The sequence below is a fragment of the Danio rerio genome, chromosome 5 (genome assembly GCF_049306965.1).
Source record: "Danio rerio strain Tuebingen ecotype United States chromosome 5, GRCz12tu, whole genome shotgun sequence".
NCBI classification, from domain to species: domain Eukaryota; kingdom Metazoa; phylum Chordata; class Actinopteri; order Cypriniformes; family Danionidae; genus Danio; species Danio rerio.
Window position 1 is genome coordinate 17742641 of NC_133180.1, and position 23989 is coordinate 17766629.

The following is a 23989-nucleotide window of genomic DNA, read 5'->3' on the forward strand; positions in this document are numbered from 1 at the left end:
ATACATATATATATATATATATATATATATACATATATATATATATATACATATATATATACATATATATATATATATATATACATATATATACATATATATATATATATATATATATATATATATATATATACATATATATATACATATATATATATATATATATATATATATATATATATATATATATATATATACATATATATATACATATATATATATATATATATATATATATATATATACATATATATATACACATATACATATATATATATATATATATATACATATATATATATATACATATATATATATACATATATATATATACATATATATATATACATATATATATATATACATATATATATATACATATATATATATATATATATATATATATATATATATATATATATATATATATATATATATATATATATATATAAATAATCAGACCAATAGGTTTGCACAAAATTTATTCCAACCAATAAAACAGGTTGTTTTTATTTGTGCTTTGTGAATTATTAAATAACTGATTATTTCTTTGCTGTTTGCTGACTTCATTTGAACATTTGTTGTATGTTTGCTATTACTGTTAGTTACTTGGCACCTGGAAAACAGCTAATTTTTGTCACTATAATGTGTTTGATCATGTTGGAAGTTACCGGTGTTATTTTCAAGCAGTGTAATAACATTGCACCAGCTGCAGTCATGGTACAGCAAGAAAGTTTCACGACCATTACACCGCAATCAGAGTATAGTTCCTAGACATACTGTATCGGCCTGAAAATATAAAATTTTCTTTTTTTGTTTTTTTACAAGACCTATTGGAACCTGCATGGGCCCAATATTCACATAAAAATCGGTCAAGTTTGTTGAAGACAAAAATCATGGTTTAGGGTTACATTCAGTATGGGTGCATGCAAGAGATCTGCAGAGTGGATGGCAACATCAACAGCCTGAGGAATCAAGACATTTTAGTGTCCTATTACATTATAAACCACAGGAGAGGGCTAATTGTTCAGCAGAATAGCGCTCCTTCTCATACTTTTGCCTCCACATCAAAGTACCTGATAACAAAGAAGGTCAAGGTGCTCCAGGATTGGCCAGCCCAGTCACCAGACATGAATATTATTGAGCATGTCTGGGGTAAGATGAAGGAGGCATTAAAGATGAATCCAAAGAATCTTGATGAACTTTGCGAGTCTTGCAAGTGCGCTTTCTTTTCCATTCCAGATGACTTTATTAACAAGCTATTTGGGTCATTGCAGAGATGTATGGATGCAGCCCTCCAAGATCATGGGAGTCATACACAACATTAATTATTTTTCCACTGCATCATATACTTATATTCTATTTATTTTTTTGTAAAATAAGTCTAATCAAAAGACCTTTGCCTTTCATATAAGCCACTTCTAATATCAAATGATCAACTAGAAGTCAAGTTTTTTTTTTTTTTATTCCTACTTGGATAGACGACAAGACTTTTGTCAGGTAGTGTAGTTGCTACCTATAAATGAAAATACATTTCGAAACAGCAATTTATTTCAACTGTTCCACATAAACTCTAGAATATTCCAAGCAAATAATACTTAATAAGCAAATAACTTAAACATTTACGCTAAAATTCACTACTGCTCCCTTGTATGCAATTAATAATTAGAATTCTGAACTTGCTTCTTTTGAAATTGGAATTGTGCTTTGACATTTCCGAATCATGAATAGGGCACAGACAAAGACAGAATTCCTGAGGGCCATCTCTGTTCAATGTGTCTACTCTATCATTATTCCTTTCTGGTTTCATCATTTTCACCTCTAACTACTTTGTTGTGTTCTCATTCCCATTTTCGTTATTGGCTTTCTGTTTCTCCCGGGAGGATGGGAGGAGAGTATTTGTCAGTGTCAGACAAGCTCCGTTGAGTTCTGGAGTGGACAGACCTTAAACCTTTAAGTCAAACTTAGAAAGCAGAACATATTCGCACACAGTGGACCATCCTTCGCATGCACAAACAAAAGAAGACAGAATATTGAGGAGAAAAAAAAAACAAGAAAAAAAAATTTGAAACATGGATCTCCAAACAAACAAATGTTTAGTCACTCAGGGTCTGATTTTCTGGTACAAGAGAACTGTGATCAGTCAATATCTAAGGATTAATTCATACCTTATCTTATTGCTTTACCATCATCCGACCTCAGCTCAAATTCCCTCTGCATTACCACCTGAAAATGAAATTAGATTTCATTTAGATTAGATTTAACGTTCTTGTATGAAGTAATTTAACTGTCACTGGGAGAAAACATTGACAAAGACAGGCTCGTCTCACATTTAACATAATTCCCTCTGGAGGCCTCCAACAAAACTGTAAAACTAGCTACTGTGATGAACTCAATGTAGTGTGTATGTTCTAACTTCAATTTATTATGTATTTCAGTTAATTACAGTACATTACCTTCCTCTGTGTTTTGATAACATTTGATATGATAAAGCTATATACCTGAAATAATTTCTCAATTTATGAAGAGTATTCTTGTTTCAATTCAAATTAAGCTCTACCTTTTAGTAATTAGTTAGCAAGAATGTATTAAATTGATCAATAATTACAATAAAGACATTTGCACTGTTACTATATGCATTTCAAAGATTTTTTAAATGTCTTAGTCTTTGAAGAATCTTTAAAAATTTATCACAGTTTCCACAGAGTGGCATAAGTTATTTTTAATGGATAACAATAAGAAATGAGCAATAAATCAAATTTTAGCTTGCACTTATAAAGAAAAAAATTATAATAAATGATAAGGCATTTTAAAGGGGCATATTATGTTATGCAATCAACAACAGAATGGCTTCAACTGAAGAAAATACACCTTCTGGATTGGCCCAGCCACAGTCCTGAACTCAACCAAATTGAGATCCTGTGGCATGACCTCAAAAGACATCCCAATAATATTATAGCACAGAAACAGTTTTAATTAAAATAGAAATTGTCCAAAACCCATCATGACCGTTGTGCAGTTCTGATCACCAACTACAGAAAACGCTTGGTTGAGGTTATTAGTGCCAATGGAAGATCAACCAGTTATTAAACCCAAACATTTTAAAAACTGTGAATGTTTATATGTTGTATTCATCAAAAACATATCATATTTGGGATATATTGGTTTAAGCAGACTATATTTTTTTTATTTTTATGCAGATGAAGATCAGAACACATTTTCTGTCAAAGTTTTGCCAAAATCCAGGTAATCTCAAAAATATTACTTAAAAACACTTAAAACCACACCAAAATGTAAACATTCTCTGTCCTTCAGCTAAACAATCTACACAAGAATACAGGAATAGAAAACCAGATATGAATGTATTGCGAGAAGGCATACTTCTCTGGATATAGCTTTACTAATGTTTCAGTGTTTCTTAGGACTACACTTTTAGACAGTATGTGACTTTTTATTTACAGTATCTTGGCACAATGTCTTACTCCATAGACTTCTACTTATTCTAAACAACACTTTTTACTTAAGGGATCAAATTTCATCCTGCTGTAATGAGCAGCTCATCACTGATATGATCAATAAATATGGGCTTACATTGAGTCTGTTGCATCCTAAATGCAAAAGAGATTAACTTCTCAATAGGGCTTCTAACTGACATTTTAAATCAACTGTCCCAATGCCTGATTTCACAAATGCTGTTCAGTTTGACAATGGCAAATGGGGATATGTGATGTGAGTGGGCAAGACGCATGTGTTTGCCAACCCTGGTCCCATCTGAACGCCAGCCACACTGAGAGAGAGCTATCGGGAGTCATTTCTCCACAGGATACGCGTGTCATCTTGACATGGCAAAATCTAAGGTGGCATATTTGTGACTGCTAATGTCAGAGACATGTAGCCGTACTTACTTTAGCCGGAACTTTTCCAGAATAAATGTAGAATTGGTACTCTTCCCGAATAGAATTCGAAACAGGGCAAAAAACAAGAAATGAAGCAATTATCTTTCTTGTTAATCAAAAGTTCAGTGATTTTCTTCATTAGAAAATAATGACTGGTACTCTTGGGAGGTCAAACTGAATACTGCATGAGCGGTTTTATTTTCCATTAAGGATTGCTTGTTTCAGCACTGTTTGAGAAATGTCTAAATAATCTTACATTTGATTCAACAGGCACACCCAGATGTTTTTATATATAAAAACATAAACACTTAAGTATACATAAAGAAAGAGGAGAAAAAAGTCAAAAGTTACATTTCTTAACAATTACTCTTTGTTAACAACAGTAATTATTAACTTTTACTATTCTATATTATACATTTAACAAACAAACAAACCATTCAGTAGTTAGTAAACTTCTGGAGTTGTGCAGGTCTGATCTGTATCTACAGGAAATGCTTGGTTAAGGTTATTGCTGCCAAACGAGGGACAACCAGTTATTAAACCCAAACATACACACATACTATAGATATACATAAATACAACAAAAAACCTAATGATACATTTCTTGGCTATAACTGTTAACAACAGAAATTATTAACTGTTGCTATTATATATATTATATATTTAACAAATATATAATATATAATATATAATATATATATATATATATATATATATATATATATATATATATATATATATATATATTTGTCCTCAACCCAATTGAGATGCTGCGACATGACTTCAAGAGAGCGATTCACATCAGACATCCCAAGAATATTGCTGAACTGAATAAGTTTTGTAAAGAGGAATGGTCCCAATACCTAGTGACTGTTGAGCAGGTCTGATCTGCAACTACAGGAAACGCTTGGTTGAGGTTATTGCTGCCAAAGAGGGTCAACCAGTTATTAATCCCAAACAAACATGCATAGATGTACATTAATAATAGTAGAGAAATCAAATGTTATATTTCTTATTTTTGTTAACAACAGCAATTACTAACTGTTGCTATTCTATATATTATAAACTTTACAAACAATATCATGCAGTAGTTAGTAATTTCAAAATTAGTGGACCTGAACTTGAAAATCTTTGAAAAGGAGCTTAAAGAGAACTCGCAACACAGACATCAGGTACCCAGACAGGCTGAAAAAATATACAAAATACATGTCTACTCTTGTATAAAAATCAATTTCAGAAAGTTCACGGTGACCGACATGGCACAGAGCGCACCCTGATTGTTTTCTTTATTTCTCCAAAGCACAAGGTTCTGTTGTTATTGCCAGTGTACACAGAAAGTAGAATTTAGTTTAAAATGATGTATTACTTTCATGGGTACTGTACAACCAAAAATGACAGTTTTTTTTTTTTTAATCATTCTCTCCACTGCCATCAGAAAAAAAATACAAGTGCACTAAATGACAGAACCTCGAGTGTCAGTCTGATGTTTACCTAACTTCGTATCACTTATCATCCTGCGTATATTAACCAGAGCATAATACAGACCTTCCTGACATCTACTGTCTAAAATCAACATGTCAGTTTTACAAAAGAAATTACACATTATTCCCCAGAGTGTCCACAAATTGACAGTGGCTTAGCGGAAACTTGTCAGATATAGCAGCTTCTTTCAAAGGGTCAATTGTGCCTTTAATCCTATTTTTGAAAATCACAGGCGTCAAAAGTGTAACTTTTTCAAAGAGTGTGCTAATTATTTTTGCAGTTCTACAGTACATCCTTACTTATTCCACTTGTCAGTTTTTTTCTTCTTTTAAGGTTTAAAATAAGCTACGCCGTCACTTTTAATTGAGATGGTAATTTATTATGTGGCATTTTGCCCATGTTTGTGTGCAATGTGAGACTGAGCTTTAATTTGTCTGTAATCCGTAGATGAAACTGGGCCAGGTGTACTGGGAAAAGCAAAAGGAAAGCCTCAGCACTTTGAAAGTAATGTTCTCTGCTGCAATACTGACAAGAATCAAGACTCAACCTCTGTAGAATTCTGGAAAAAGAAGCCCAGTTTTTTGAAACTCTTCAAACTTTCCTTAAGTTAGGTCTATATAAACTGTGCAGGGTTCATTCAATAGTACCTCAACGTCTTTATCATATCCATGTCCTGTACTACATAATTAGTCCACAAACTAAGAAATCAGCAGTACTATGGTGTTTTGACATGTAGAGACAATTATAGCATCCTACAAGTTCAAATATAGCTTACAATAATTTTACCAAGCTCAAAACTGATTTATCTGCATGGATATTGTGGTATTTGAGATATCATACAGGTAAATACATTTCCACTTTTTTTCTTATTGCTCCATTAGTCTTGACTACTGACATTAAGCTCCATAACAGTAAGCATCAATTTACAGCAGATGTTAGTGTCACATTAAAAGCAAACAGTACACATTATAAACACTGAAGTCATCTCCATTAGATTCAGTTAGACATATGCAGATATTTAATAATTCGGTCACATTTTATATTAAGGTATTGTTAGTTTATGTAATTACATTATGAACAATACCTGAACAGCATTTATTAAACATAGTTAACATTGCTAACATTATTTAATGCATTCTGGTCAACTGCATTTTCATTACTAATGTTTACTAACAAGAACAAGTACTGTATAATAGTACACTCACCAGCCACTTTATTAGGTACGCCACCTTACTAGTACAGGGTTGTACCCTCTTTTGCCTTCAAAACAGCCTTAATCCTCCGTAGCATAAATTTAACAAGGTACTGGAAATTTTGCTCAGAGATATTGGTTCATATTGATATAATAGCATCACACAGTTGCTGCAGATTTGTCGGGTGCACATCCTTGATGTGAATCTCCCGCTCCACCACATCCCTGAGGTGCTCTATTGGATTGATCTCTGGTGACTGTGGGGGCCATTTGAGTAGTGAACTCATTGTCATGTTCATTAAAACAGTCTGAGATGATTCGCTCTTTATGACATGGTGTGTTATACTGCTGGAAGTAGAAATCAGAAGATGGATACTTTGGTCATACATGCTATTATGTCAATATTATGTCACCAAAATCTTTCCAGTACTTTGCTGGATCTAAAACCAAAAACCACCCAACTATACAGAGTCCAGACAGCCTATAACAAGCTGTCTGTATAAATACACGCGCACACACACACACGCGCACACACACACACACACACACACACACACACACACACACACACACAGCAACAAACAAGCTAAACACAGCATACGTGTGCTCGGGAGCGATATTGTTAGACGCCCGCTCCTGTTCAAATTACACCAGTTAAAGATCGATCCCATGCTTTATCCCATGCTTAATTCGGAAATTGCAGACCTCTACTTTGATAAATAATTATAATATGTTTATTTCTATATCTTGATTTTATTTATTAACTAACATTTACTAATAAAAATAATTGTAAAGTGCTTTCTATTGTAGTTTTTCAATCTTTAGCAATTGATTTGTTTCAAAAACAAGCATTTACTGTAAACGTGTATTTAGAATAAAGTAATTTACTAAGTATTTTTTTTATTATTATATATGTTAAAGAAATAATTTCTGCAGTTTAGTTCAATATTGTGATAATACCATATATTGTGATGAAAGCTTTAGCAATTAAGTCGCAACAATAAATTCTGATACCAGCAGAAGCCAAGATACAGTATACAAATGCAGAGTCATTTTTGATGCATGCACTCAACTTGAACTGCTAACAACAGGAAAAATAGAAGATTGCAAGAATGTTCATTTTGACACGTTCTGTTTAAACAGCTCATTTTGTGTTTCTTTACAGACCTTGGAACACCTGTGTCAGAAACAAGCAGATGGGATTTTTTTTTAATGAAGTCCCAAATTGGGTTGGAGCATTATTTGTTTGCTCGGAGCATTTGACGGTAGATTGCTTTGTAAAAGAACCAAAGTGTAAAAGAAAGTTTTCAGAGAAACTTTTAGCTTAAAGATAAAGCAGCCAACTGTACTGGATATGACAGCAGCAACATCATAAAAGTAAACAAATCCATATAGAGTTATAAAAATTCACAAGAGGTGTTTTTTAACTAGTAAATAATATGCATTTTACAAATGTAAACATTAGCTGAGCGGCTTACATTGTAAGACTGATTGTCAGACACACTCGCTCTTTGTGTCGTCAATCTGGCAACCTGCAGTTGTCTGAAATCATCAGAGAAGGGGCCAGATGAACAATGCCACAGCCATGTCACCCTGCAGCCCAAGACCAGTTTCTCATTGAAGCTAAGCAGGGCTGAGCCTGGTCAGTACCTGGATGGGAGACCACATGGAAAAGCTAGGTTGCTGTTGGAAGTGGTGTTAGTGAGGCCAGGAGGGGGCACTCAACCTGTGGTCTGCGAGTCTTAATGCCCCAGTATAGTAATGGGGCCACTATACTGTCAGTGAGCGCAGTCTTTTGGATGAGACATGAGGTCCTGACTCTCTGTGGTCATTAAAAATCCCATGACACATCTTGTAAAGAGTAGAGGTGTAGCCTCTCTGTCCTCTCTGTCCAAATTCTCTACAATGTTTGAATTTGAACTGCAAAACCTAGTTTAACCACTAGGTGTCAATTAAAAACTAATCAATCCCACATACTGCACTTTTAAAATAGTTATTTTTTTTATTTTATTTTTTAACATATAAAAACGTTAAACGTATAATAAAATACTAACATAGTAAACATGGATTTTAAGGAACATACTGATATCCATGCCACAACAGCTTTAGTATCAAAACAGTGTAGCAGTACATACCACAACCTCTCAAGGCTGTTTATGGCATTGGGTTTTTAGAATTTCCTCTATAATTTATATCTAGATCCAAACGTGCTTCAATCAAATCCTTGCTGCTCTGTTGCTTCTCTCCGCCACTAAAGTCGTAAAGCACTAGACTAGCAGATGACAATGTTTATTCAACAACAGTATAGGAAACATGAGCAGCACAACAAGATACGTTTTTAGCCAACATTTCATTCATATTCCATATATGTATAATTCTGACCATTTATATATCCCAGGTTTGTGACATTTATTTTATTTACAATATGTAGTCAGGTTAGACGCATTTCATAACAAACAATACAATTAATAAAAAATATATTTTGTGACTTCACACTTATTTTACTGTTTCATATAAATATAAATATTTGCCTTGCTGTCCGGGGAGAGGGGTCTAAGCTTGGAAAGACACCCTAACTTGTATCATTCCCCTTGTCAGGAGAGAGAGATAGGGGTTTAGAGCAGTGTCATTCGGAATGCTTTCTCTGCTCTAATTTTGATGGGAATCTGGGTTTAAAGTTGTGGAATCAAGGTGGTGGAGTGATGCTGAGATAGAGTAATTTAATTATAGGGGTTTGGTCTTATGCTGATAATAGAATAATGATCAATGATGAATTAACCTTGTGGAAACAACTGCACATACTCCTCCCGAAATGTGTTTATAAAACATCACTTGTAAAGGACAAGAAATTGTTAAAATTATTATTTTTTAAATTGTTTCCTTATTTGGGTATTACATGGGCTGTGTTGATTGTTTTAATACATACTACTGTTATTATAGAAATAAAAAAATAATAATAAACTGTTAAAATTGCTTATTTTAAATTGATGACTAAATAACTAACGTTCACCATTGATGGAGACATTAAAAGTGCTCAAATGAGTCTATTTCCACCTCTATAAGCATTCTGATCAGTTACTGTTCTTGAAGAAAATATATGCATGATAAATTAAAAAAAAAAAAAAAACGAACTAATCATAACATAAATTAAATCAAATAACTTGTAAAAAGGATCTTAAGTTTACAGAAAACAAGAAAGCAATAAGTTGGTATCTTGACAGTGTTTTCTTAAATGTTTATTGCACTAAATTGAGCTTCTGCTACTGTTGAGACTAATTCAGAGATGTGTCCTTTACAGTCACTGCTCTCTGCACATCAGCATTTTCAGCTTGTTTAACAGCTGTGTGCTGTTACATTGTTTCAATTCTATAAAACTTGCTGTTAATAAAAGAAATGCATCTTATAACTGTTTGATGCATTTATTTTCTCATTCATTAACAATATCGTCACATATTGTTGATGATTTTCTTGTGATATATTGATATATTACATAATCACTGATATTGTGATAATTGTGATACATCAATATCAGAAACAAAACATCATGCTACTATCGTATCATGAGTTAACCTGTGATTTCCACCCCTAGAAGAAAACCCTGCATCCCATACAGTAGACCTCTGGGATGTTTAAATAAAAAAATAATAAACTCTCTCATGAATATTTGTTTTTTTTTTAATATTCATATACAATTAGGTGAAACTCATGAAATATTTTATTTTTAATAGAAAAAAATACACTGCTTTTGGCTCTCTGGGCTCAGAAATTTAATATTTGATTAAAAGCAATTTTGATGGCCAGTTTATTTATTCATTTATTTATGTATTTAATTTTTTTTTTCTGAAGTAACACTGCTACCAAGAGGAAGATGTAAAACCGTATTATATTATAAAATATATTGTTGTGATAATAGTTTTTTTAGCATAATTACAAAATATTAAATGCAAACAAACACAGTGCACAACAGATTTTATATATTTTTTTACTATTTTAGGTCCGTTAGGATAACCTTAATGATTTACATTTGCTAAATGCCAGAATAATGAGAAATTTTTATTTATTTATTTATTTATTTATTTATTTATTTATTTATTTATTTATTTATTTATTTATTTATTTATTTTTATTTTTTTTGAGAAATTTTTTTAGTTAATTTTTAAACAAAAGTTTAAATACATTTCCTTGGTATTTTTTTAGCTTTGCCTTTAAACTGTATAACTTTGGTCAAATGTTTTGGGTATCCTTCCACAAGCTTCTCACAATAGTTTGAAGGAATTTTGGCCCATTCCTCCTGACAGAATTAGTGTAACTGAGTCAGATTTGTTTGCACAAGTTTTTTCAACTCTGCTCACACATGTTCTATAGGACTGAGTTCGGGGCTTTGTGATGGCCACTCCAAAACATTCACTCTGTTGTCCTTAAAGCACATTTAACTAATTTGGCAGTGTGCTTAGGGTCATGGTCTCTTTGGATGACCTATTTCTGGCGGATGTCTTGAGATGTTGCTTCAGTATTTCTACACAATATTCTTTCTTCATGATGCCATCTATGCTGTGAAGGGGACAAGTCCCTCCGGAAGCAAAACAGCCCTTTAATTATTTTTTTTTTAAGATTTGTAGTTTGTTCCTTTCCTCTGGCACTGGCTTGCTTGGTTTTAAGTTTGTGGAGCTGCGCATCGATGGATTGCTCTTCAGTGTTTGGACTTTCAGCAGTGAAAATTAAACTACACTGAACTGAACTACACTGAAGTAAAACACTGAAAACTGGACTGACACAGTTTTAATTTACTAAAACTTCTAGGCTAAGGTACTTTGACATAATCTACATTGTAAAAGCACTAAAGAAATGAAGATGAGTTTAATTGAGTTTTTATAATGGGCCAACAATACTAAAAATAACCAATATAATAACCAACATTAACAATAACCAAAAATGTATGAATGCTTTAAACAATAAACAGATAAAAAGCATGCTCACACTTATGCATTTACACTGCACAAACCCTTGATGTCCTGCTGTCATGCAAGACTGTAATTGTAACTTTGGCAAAACATCAATGCCTTTTAGCAGATGGTTTCCTCCATCCAAAGACTGTGATACTGATCTTTTATTATTCAATACGACATATCTCAAAAGTGAGCCAGGTTAAGGATTCAATTTGTTTAAGGGTTCAGGACGAAATCTGATTTTCAATCTCAAGGGTGCGCCACCTTATTCTCTAACAGGGCCCTCGTCCTATTACCCAGAATGCATCAGCATATCATTACTGTCCCTGTCAGGAGAGAGGAGATTCAGAGTTGCTCTGAAACCACAGTGACAATGGTTGTAAATCCAGCTTTCCCTGGATTCAATCATTATACACATAAAAGAGGGAGATATTACACACATTTTGGAGATATCAGAGAGAATATAGGAGAGCAAATTCTGAGCAAATATTGGACATAATGTAAATATTCTGGAATATTGGTGAAATAAATATTTGATCTAGTATGGTGGGTTGCTTTATTCAAAGAGCCCCTATTTTGCATTACAAAAGGTCATGTTTTAGTATTGGGGATCTCCAACAACAGGCTGATATGCATGTAAGGCCAAAAGTTGAACTATTTTGAAAATTGACCACAGCAGACGTGTGAGAAACAGCTGATGGTGGCCATAGCAAAGACAAAGGGCAGAGGATTGCGAGTTCAGAAACGCAATAAAATCGGTAAAGGAAGAAGCACGCGCCTCATTTTCACCATGGTTTTGGACGCAATATGTGAACAGCCCCACACAGATTTAACCTGAGAGATACAGTACAAGCACTGATCTATAATAGATACATGATTACCAGCAGCGTGGGGTGATTATAACTAATGACACATAATTAAAATATATTTTACAAGCTACACAAAATGAAGTAAAATGTTTTAATAATTACATGTTATGATCTGGAGAAGGAAGAAACTGGTCCATAATATGAACTGTAACAGTTACTGTCAAAGTCTGGCAAAGTCCCATACATAAGTCTATGCTGCTCCTTTCTTTACTAGCAAATGGTCGGCGAATCCCATGTTGCAGTGTAGGTTATTGTATCAAAAATAAAAAAAATGACAGGAACAAACACTAGGTTGCCTATAATGTGGTATTGTTGTGAACATGAATTTGAACTCTTTATTCCCCACAGCCGAATCTCCATCTATCAGTGGTTGTCATCTTCATGTCATTATCAGTCCCGTGATCCACTATGCTACAATACTGTCTGAAGGGAAAGGCGCATTCACGTTTTACAGGATCTGGAACTACATATTTGGTGATGTACTGTATCATCATCAACGCATTCAGGCAAAAGATCCAAACCTAACATGATCCATTTATTTGACCCTGAGTCGACTATTTCTTTAAAGATTTTATAGTTTTAAACACAGTTCACTTTCAGATTTAAAACTCAGCTGGATGATTTTATTCACTTAGTGCTGAGTTACACACTGCATAGAATATCATTTACAAAAACCCATAATAGGGGTCTTTAACAGAACTACAAGTAAGATTAATAATATGTAAGAGTATGAATGGACAAAAAAAAACCAAAACAAATGCTATTTTGGATGAATAGTTATAACCATATCCACCTGCCTCAGGATGTTTTGTGTGAACTATGAGTGTAACTTTACTATAACTTTAAACAATCAGTGGTTTTTAAATAATTGTACAGTACAGTGATGTGTCATTATTCTCCTCAAAGTTCATTTATAAAATATTCAAACTAAATGTATTAGAACTAACCTTATTCAGCAGACCATGAATAACATTAATAACTCAAAACAATTTATTACAGTTCTGTTGAATATTACTGAGCAGTACAAAGACAAAATAATTTGGGGAAACAAAACAGGGTGAACAAAATACAGTTAATTATTATTATGCATGCCCATATATTATTATGCATTCCATATATGGTCAAATCTGACTTTTACATTGCATGCACAATTACTGTAGTTGAAACTGAGCATACAAAATAATTTCTGTAAAGGACCTTAGTCGTCCTACCATACAATGTAGAAAACGGAGAATAATTTAACATATCAATGGATACCATGTCAATACCCATCACAAAAACGACACCACAATTGGGAAAATAACCCAACAAAATGACCTGACAGACTCAACCTGACAATATGGGGAGAAAAAAAATAATCCAGCATTTTTTAAAGTGCTGTTACCTGAGGGTCGATGTTTCAGGATGACTTGTGTCAGCATCTGCTCTCCGTGACCTATACGGATTCACACACCATTAGGCAGCGTTCTTCAATGTGACTGCCAGGTCCAAAGTCCTGCGTGTGATCGAACAAGGTTACAAAAGGTTATGATGAAACCCGATTCTCTCCATATTCCCAAAACATGCTGTGATCTTCTGTCTAACAAGGTGTTTTAATATTCTTTAAAAAAAAAAAACAAGTCAACAACAGGATCAGTATGTAATGTCTCACTCAGAGCTTTTTGAATCACTTGTTGAGATCCAAGACTCGAAGAGGTAAATCTTTGAAATAAGACAAGCTTTGATGTTAGAATCACATGGAAATGTTGACAACAACAACAAAGCAGATCTAATCATCATGGCTGATTTGATTTGATTAAATGAAACATTCAACTCTGAATCAAGCATTGTTCTGTAACAAATTGAACCGCTTTTTACATAGATCATTATGTAACAAATAACTATAATATTATTATTATGATTAGAAATAACTATAATAGCATATACACTAGCATATGATAGTGTTCTTCTGTTTATTATAAACGTTTTATTAGCATGTTACTGTATGCTATTATTGAAATAATCACGTTAGATGGAATCTGATTGATTATTAAAGTTTTTATCATTCTTCATCTTTTCAAGATATAAAATAAGTCTTTTGTGTCTTCAGAATGTGTCTGTAAAGTTTCATCTCAAAATACCCATCAGATTATTTATTGTACCTTTTTAAATCTGGGACATTTTAGCTGTTAAGACATTGTAGCTGTTTTTGTTGCCTTGGCCTTCAAAGCAAATAAGCTGGTTCTCCCTGCCCACCGTTCCCATGTGTGTGTCAGAGCCATAGAGGTCTGTCTGTATTGCTCTGATACGTGTAACCTTCAGATAGATAAACAGCACAGTGACAGACAATAATGAAGCAGATCTCCCTTACTACAGTAGAACTTTCACAACTGCTATTTGTTGTGGGGTTAATTCAAGCCTTTCTGCAACAATGAGTCACACACAATGATGTTACATAGTTCTGGCACATGTGCACACACGTTTAGCTTTGCTCTGTTTTTGTACGGTAAATGTAACAGAATACACATTATTATTCAGTGTTGTATAGATATATACTATGTGAGTGTACAAAATAAACCTGATTTAAGTCCACAAACCAGCATTGATGCCTCTTCAAAAATGACTAAAATATTATATTATTTGGAAAAAAAAAAAATTTTTAAGCTACATTTTGTTTGACTTCTACTCATTGCTGTCATTTTTTATGTGATTGATGTAAAAATGATCAAATCACATTGAAAAGTAATAAAAATAATTATTAGAAAAATAAATAAATATATATATTTTATTAATTCAAGTATCTTTATTATTTATAAGCCATCTCCAAACATTTCTATGGAGCATTTCTACAATAAAATAACTGCAATTTGGAGTAATAATTAAATACTGATGATAATAATACATTTCATCATAAACAAAATTAATGAAATATTTGCTCAAAACAAAAATTTCAGAAGATTATGAGGCTGCTAGGCGCTAAAGGTTTTTGACTGTATAAACATTTTAGAGAATCTCCTACCCTTTTAATCATCCACTTCAAGTCCATTTCCTAGACTGCATCCATCAAATCGCCTGTCGTCATCAACATGTCCAGAGTATTGCTGGGCGGCTTCGAGACCTTTTAATGCACATCTTGTGGGAATTCTTAATTAACGTTGTTCCACCATTAATATCCTGAGGATCAATAAACGACAAGCGTGACATTAATGTAGCATTATCCCATTTATATAGATGAACAACACATCAGTACATTGCTCATTAACATTCACCTTCATCTGCTCTACATGCACTTGAGACACATACAGGATAAACAGAAAACCACACGCATAAGATTCCATCATGGTGTCAATATTCATCAAAACTAAACTAAAACATACCACATTAGTACAGATTGTGAAAGTAGAAAAATGTCACTGCCATTGTTACACCTACTTGAAGAATACCACTGTTTCTATCTGTATGCATGTTTTGTTGTATTTGTTGTGTTATTGACTGTAATTTGCTTATACGTTTATAGCTGGTTGTTCACTTGTCTTTTATAATGCAACTTTATATTAAATCAGGGTAGGAATTTGTTTTCTATAATACCAAAATTTATTAGAATTTTAAATGGTGTCATTTATTAGAATGTTATATTGTTCAAAACAATGAAACCACAAACATTTTTATATTACTCTTATCTATTCTTTTATTTAACCTAAGCCAGTAAAATATTGGCAATGTTAGTAGAAATCTGGACAATTGGTCCATTTAGGGCAGTAGTAGAAATCCTTGAAGGCAGGCAAATAAAGTAGTTTAGACAACCATAAATATTGTAATTTAAATTAATACTATGCTAAAAAAACTAAACAAAAAAAAACACTTTTGTATTAGAATTTTATTAGTAATATTAAAAAGCTTTATGGTTTATCTTGTCAGAAAAGGTATCAATAAAATTAAGCATTCCAGTATTGTGACAGCACTAGTACAAAACCATAAAAATAACATACGACAAGCACAGCCTTGACACACTGAGATGTGCCAGATGGAAAGTCTCACACACACATGCACACAGTAAACAGAATGGGAATCTCTGACATCCTGACACACACACACACACACCTAAAAGGGAATGCAGTAAGTGTGCTTTTCCCTCTTACTCATTCAGTCATTCAGCCACTGGGGGTCTTGTCAAGCCTGCGTGTGACGGGGCTCAAGTGAATGCCACTCTTTACTTTTGTTGAAGTAAATAAGGCCATGCAGAGGTAAAAAAAACAACAACACCTGTCTGCTACAGATCCATCCTTTTGTGGAGGAAAAGAAACAAGACAATTTCAAAATAACCTCCTGAATAGTGTTTTTCATTGTTTTTCTTTTTTTTTTTTTTTGCAATTATACGTTTATTATTATTTTGTTGTAGAATAAGTATAAGTTAACAAAATAAATATAAGACAAAATCTTATAGACATAAGATGAATTATTATTATTTTTTTTTGGCTCCAAGCCATAAAAGTTGTTTTAACGTAATGATGTTCAAAATAAAATTCATGAATATTATATATGAAAACAATAAAAAATAAAATAAAATAAATAAAATAAAAATCGCACACGAGTTAAAACCTACAATTCTTGTTTGTTTCGCATAAGGGGGTGCAAACTAGTATATGCATTATCATAATTGTCGCTTGAATATAAAAATATTCAGGATATTGACACAATATTAGCAGAAATCTCATATAAAACACCCTGCCAGCTAAAGAAACATTCTAGCCTTCCAGAGGACCATAAATGACTGAATCTTCTCCTGACTAGAGAACCCATATGGCTTCATGTACTGTAATGTGATCCAGGGTGAATTCAGTGCATCTCACAGCAGAGAGGCAGGAGGGATGAGTCAAGATGCTAAAGAAGGAACTAATCTCACCAACACACGCATACAGTCTGCACACTCACCCGTCTTCCAGCATATTTCACAGCTTGCTATGAGGGTGAGGGTCTTAGCTTTGATGAGATTTTCTTGAAGGGAACTCATCTCCTCAGGTGAAGTTTAGAAATGAGGCTTTGTCAACACCAGAATAAAGAGCAAGGAGAGAAAAATCTGTTTAGATTAACCTCATTGAATGAATCAGTAATTTTTCCTCAAATTTAATTAAAATGAAAAAATGGCTTGTAGGCGGCTAAAAGGAGTCTTATACTGAGACAATTTAAAAACGCTATGAGTGTTTAAGATGGGAGTGCGAGTATTTGCTGCCCTCTGCTGTTTGGAAATATCCTGCAAGAGACACATATTTAGACCATTGATTTAGACCTTCAGCTTAAGAATAAATAGTTTTGTATAAATCATACAGGACATAATTCGAAAATTGTGAATAAACTTTCACAATGACAAATAAACAAGCATAAACCAAGAACCTTTTCTATTATGTATTTTTTTTTTTTTTTACTATTATTTTCATTTATTTATTTATTTGCTGTCTGTCAATTTGTACATGATTTGTCACAAAACTAAAAGCTTTCCTGGATTAGTCGGTCTATGAAATCATATTTTTATGTGAGGGACTTGAGACTGCAAAATCAAATGGACTTGATTCCTGTGAGTCTCCTTTCATGAGTACTTAAATAATATTCAGGTTAATGAATGCATAATTGTTTTTTATTATTGTAAAATTTGCCTATGATACATTCGATAATGCTTTAAAGATGATCCTTTTTCTTAGGAAGTTTCACATAAACAAGGCAAAAGTAATGCCTATTACTCTCTTCTTTAATTTTTCTCTGTAAATATTTAAAAATATATATTTTTGAATTCTTTGACCTCAATTACAAGAAGAAGGCTATAAAACATCTCTAATAATGAAAAAAATGTATCTGTACAATCAAATAATTTAAATATAACGGTTTCTTTTTTTAAAAAATATGTTCTGTATCATTGGCAATTGTATGCTTCAATAAAAAAGAGCTACTTTGTTGGATTAATCTGTGTAGTCTCAAAAATACTCCAAACAATTAAACATGAGTGTAATTTTTACTTATTGCTTTTGAAAAAACAAATGAACAAATGATGATCTTTTGTTGTCTAGTCTATTTTGTTACTGACAGAAACTCAAAATCTTACTGAAAATATATTACAAACGTCTTTTTAGACGAACTAAAATCAGAATCAGAACTAGGACTTCACTCACCAATAAGATTTGTATATAGGGCATTGAATGACGTCGTGCATTGAAGGTGCAGACTGCTATTCTTTTTACAGTGTTAACAATATTTTTATATTAGAAACAATAACCTGACCTAAGTTTCACTCGAAAAACATTTCCCTGCAGTTTTTGTAAGCTATATCGCCAATAAGTCGCCATGTTTTGTCCAACTCCACACGTTTGTCTAAAAAATCTGACGAAGGAAGGACATAGCCTACCTTACATCGACTTTAGAAACATTTTCCATCAAAACAATTCAACAAACAAGCCACGTGTCCAGAATGTCTAATTAGTGGAGCACTGTTTCGCGATTCGCCAGATGATTCTTTTCAGTGAATCGACCTAAACACTGATTCGGTTTGTATTCAGGGTGATTCTTTAAACAGTTACTACTCAAACATAAAGCTAGCAGATTTGCAAATGTCGAGAATTGGCAAAGAATGTCCCTAAGTGTCTGTAACACATTTGAAATGCTTTAAACAATTATATAAACAAACACGATAAAACAAACAAAAATAAAACCGATAAGACACCGAAAATTCTGGCAGAAGCGTGTTTTAGCATGTGAGTGACTTCAACTCAGGTAAAAATCTTTCTTAAAGAGTTGGCTGTAAATACATACCTTGACATTTTACATTTGAGACCTATCACAAACAAAGGTTCTGGTTGAACTCTGGTAGGCTTACAATAAATTAACCCTGATTTGTTTTTTGCTAACTGTATAGTCTATTGCTAACTGCTTATATAAATAAGCATGTGTAGCACAGCGCTGTGGGATCCACAAATGATCATTACAAATCACAACGAAGTAATTTTCCTATACAACATGATAATTGTGTATTTTATACAATCTATATCTGATACAATTGTACCACCAAAGTACTGCCACTATAGATTGAAAGGCAACTGTTGATTGTATGTATTGGAAGGGGACTATTTATGATAGGCTACATGTATTTCAAACACACATTTTAAATACAGCTACGTTATAGTATTTTGTAATTTGTATTTAATAGGGCTGATGAAAATGCCTTAATATTTTGCATCAAAATACTTAGTGTCTTGTATTTTTGTATTTTTAAATATAAATATGTATTGATGACGTTGATCTACATCTAAATGCACACTCTGATTAGTGCTTTGGATGTAGTTCACCCCTCCATTTAAAGAAGAATTGAAAAAAATAAATAAATCTTAGGAGAAAGACTATATTGTACAAATAATAATAGTTTTGGATGGATTGTTGATGCCAAATGTTGTTGTAAAAACAAACAACAAAAAATAAGTGCCACAGTGGTGATTTCAATACTTCATTGGCTGTTTCAAATAGTAATTGATCAGTAGGTCCACTGTATGATTAATTAATTCATTTTCTTTTCGGTTTAGTCCCTTTATTAATCTGAAATCACCACAGCGGAATGAACCGCCAACTTATTCAGCATACTGTATGTTTTACGCAACGGATGCCCTTCCAGCTGCGACCCATCACTAGGGAATGTTTGATTAATGAAGAGGAAAAATGTAAGCCTTAAGATGTTACAACATATAAAAAACACAAATATTTAATAATCAAAAACTCCTAATACAGTTTTAAGGAGGTTGAATAATCATTGTACAGAGATGATGGCACTTTTACTGGCCACATTTGCTATCAAACATTGTTTACTTCACTAAGTCAGTTTAATGGAGAAGGGATTTATCAAATAGGTCTAATTGATGAAACATTTGCAAAAAAACGTCATCCTCCTTTTTAAAAGTATTTTGTAGTATTTTTAAAATATAAAATACTGTATTTAATTATGGTACATGCTGTGACTGCTGTATTTTGTAGTTTATTTCGATACACCTAAAATTAAGGTATTTGTTATCTTATTTTAAAATACATTACAATGAATTTTTCCCCAACTTATGAAGGTAGCCTATAGGCTAGTTGCTGTAATGCTAATAGAGAGTCTCCCTCTACCGAAGAGTAACTCCAAAAGCTACACTAATTATTAAATTAATTAAAGATTGTGTGGTAGGCCTATACATACATTTGAAATAGAATGCATAATGAATTCTTGAGCTTGAAAGCGACAGAAGAACCCCCTCCTGTGCCTGTGTAATTGCAATAACTTTTTGACTTTTTGTCATGAATATGTTAATTTGAGTTTGTGTTTATAAAATATTCAGCATCTAACAAATACTTCTGACTGCAGCAATCAGCCCTCCCACTGCAATAAAGAAATGTTTTGTGTCTTGCCTCCATAAACAATGCTGAATGCGGCACTGTGAAAGTAGCAGACACGTTCTACATCAGAATTCTGACAGCGCAGGCAACAGAGTGACTACATAGTGTTTAAATTAGTTTGTGAGGCAATACATTCCCAAGAGTTGCATTTCAATCAGTATTTGTTTAACTTGCAGGAAAATGTGCTATTTCACATTTGATTTGGCCTGCCGCAAGGTAAGTGCATAATTTGTTCCATATTTAGAGCCTATTAAAGATAGATTGTGTGCTATTATGTTTTTTTTTTTTTCTGGACTCTGTTTCTGAAGGTAAATGGCTTGTGTCAGCTTTAAGTTAATAACCATTTCCCTCGTGTTTTGTTTTCCATCCCTGGCTTTACATCTTAGCATCCATTACAGTGATTCATAGCCTGACTGGAAAAGTAGATTGAGACAGAGGTCTGCAAAAGTGTAAATCTTTGTGCCCTCAAATGGAAACAGACTGTAAAGCTGCCTGACGCTTCAAGCTCTTCACGACAGATTTACAGCTGTGTAAAACAGTGTTTGAAAAGTGGACTTTGATGGAAGTCTACAGTTGTTTAGTTAAACTCTTTGGAGCTTTTGAATAGTTTAACCCTGGGTCATTCTAAACCATGGGTTCTCAAACTTGGTCCTGGAGGTCTGGTGTCCTGCAGATTTTATCTCTAACTTGCCTCAACACACCTGCAAGGATGTTGAGAAGGGTATGAACAGAGGTCGGAGGCAGCTCCAAGTGGATGGGACTTGAGCTTCAAGTAGGCTGTACAAAACTGGAGTTTTTATTTATTTAATGTCTTGTACATGACATGGAGTCCTAAATTGTGCATTATGAATGTCTACACCTATACCCCAACCCTAAACCCAACCTCACAGTAACCTGATGCAGTTTATTAATGTCTACTCCACCTACACCACCTAAAGCCAGCCCACCTGCAGCATAAATCCCTCCCACTTGGAGGTCACCCAACCTACTTGCGGTGTCATACCTCTCACTTGGGGTTCTCCATTCTGCAGGGATGCCAACATGGTGATGTTTCTAGATCAGGGGTTCTCAAACTCAGTCCTAGAGGTTTAGTGTCATTTCAGAATCTTCAGATTCTCGTTGGAGGTAGTAGGTCATCCAAACACTGCTTGCATACTGATTTTTGAATTCTATGAATTCTGACATACTGTACTACTCGGCTTGCATACTGTTTTTAGCGCACTATATAGTATGCGATTTCAGACACAGTGGATGTTTCTAAAAAGCCTAGTTTGAGCTTGATTAGCTAGCTCAGGTGTGTCTAATTGGGGTTAAAGCTAAAATCTACAGGACACTGGACCTCCAGGACTGAGATTCAGAACCCCTTTTCTAAACCTTTTTAGGGTTAAATTTTAACCCTGGGCTAATATCTTTATTTTTGAGTGTGTCAGTGTCATTGATGGAATGCTACCTGTTTGAGTAAAGACTTAGCATTGCGCATGATCCTTATGTTATCTATTGTCATCTACTGGGGCACTGGAGAAGTTCTGATGTTCCCTGACAAATGTGCTTTGTTCAAGTACTAAGAATATTAAGTGGCTAAATTCTATAACCACTGTAGACAGCACAAATGGGGCTACAATAATACAAAAAAATTATGTAGAGGATTGTGGTTTTGAGTTAAAAACGTTTATGCGTGGTTAGTGAAACAAACTAAAATTTTGAAATCTCTGAAATGACTCCAGTTGAAAGTTTTGCCATCACTGTTTTCCATCTTTACTTTTAAATGCTAAAACAACTGTACTGTACAGTATATGCAATGTTCAATGTCTCTGTGAACAGCTGTCTAAAGCACAGGTGTCAAACTCAAAAGGCAGGTGTCCAAAAGGGCCGCAGCTCTGCACAGTTTAGTTCCAACCCTAATTAAACCCACCTGATCAAACTAATTGAGTCCTCCAGGCTTGTTTGAAACCTACAGGTAAGTGTGTTGGAGCAGGGTTGGAACTAAACTGTGCAGGGCTTCGGCCCTCCAGGAATTGAGTTTGACAACCCTGGGCTAAAGCATAACACATTCATTTGGTTTTCTGATGATAAAGAATACAAAAATCCAAAAATTTCCATCTTTAACTGCCATCATTTACTCACCGTTCACTTCTCACAAACCAGTTTGAGTTTCTTTCTTCTGTTGAATGCCAAAATAAATAAATAAAAATGACTACCATTCTACAGAACTCAGTGGTTACAGGTTTTTCAAAAGTTCTTCTTTGTGTTCTACAGAAAAAGGAAACTTATAAAGGTTTGAAACCACTTGAGGGTAAGTAAATAGTGAGTAAATTTAAATATTTGGGTAAAAAAATTAAACGCTTTAAGCTGTAACACTGTCATTTTAAACACTTCACATGTTTGGCAATGCAGGACTGGATTAGCCATGCAAAAAAAGCTACCGGAGCAGCGTTTCATATCCTTTGCTTCTAAACTAAATGTTTGAAACATTTCTTTCCCCAGTCTTATAATGATGATAGCACATAGTTAAGCACAGTATGGAAAAAAACAACAAACTTTGGAGACTTTTAGTATAGCATAGTAAGGCTATGCTATACTAATTTTAATAATTACAACTCCAAACATGTTTAAATTCACACAAAATGTTTTTGCATCCCACTGTGTTGCTTGTTAATGGATATGCAAGCATGCGCCAGTCAAAAATATTGTAAATCTACATTTAATTTTATTCAGTAATTTTTCAGCTCATGCAAAAGTTTTGTGTTTTGATGCTGTATCCATCTTTTACTCAGAATTCCAGATGTTAAAATGCTGAAAACCTGTAATCGTTGACCTCCATGTCTTTGCTATAGAAGTCAATGCTTGCGGATTTCTAACCGTCTTCATAATATATGCTTTTTTGTGTTAAATAAAAAACGAAACTTAAAGAAATTTGGCTTGGAACCACGTAAGGGTGAGTAAATGTTGAATATATCTACTGATTAACTATTTGTTATTAAAACTCCATTAGTTCAAAGTCCAAAATAAATATTAAAGATATGCTGTACAAAATCAGTTGTCATTAACTTGACATTGGTTTAGTTTACTAGTTATCATATGATTTATGAGCCTTATGCCTTCTTTTGGGTTGAGCTTTTCTTATTGCTTGCTGGTTCCTGTAAGCTTTACATACACCATAGAAAGAAGAAACACCTGAAGACTCAACATTTATTTATTTTTTGTTGTTGTTTTTTTTGC

At 33.4% G+C, this 23989-nt stretch overlaps 2 long non-coding RNA genes across 3 annotated transcripts; one reads left to right on the plus strand and one right to left on the minus strand.

Moving 5' to 3' along the window:
* Positions 1-823: 823 nt before the first annotated feature.
* LOC141385783 (uncharacterized) lies at positions 824-18972 on the minus strand. 2 transcript variants are annotated; one of them, XR_012406763.1, is made up of 5 exons: positions 18526-18972; positions 17297-17402; positions 15384-15538; positions 13770-13880; positions 824-2226 (listed from the first exon to the last, which is right to left on the minus strand). It is a non-coding gene; the product is annotated as an uncharacterized lncRNA (long non-coding RNA). The 2 variants fall into 2 exon arrangements; XR_012406764.1 differs by having other exon boundaries at positions 18759-18891.
* On the plus strand, positions 18890-23668 carry LOC141385784 (uncharacterized). Its single transcript, XR_012406765.1, has 3 exons — positions 18890-19123; positions 20947-20986; positions 21157-23668. It is a non-coding gene; the product is annotated as an uncharacterized lncRNA (long non-coding RNA).
* The last annotated feature ends 321 nt before the right edge of the window (positions 23669-23989 follow it).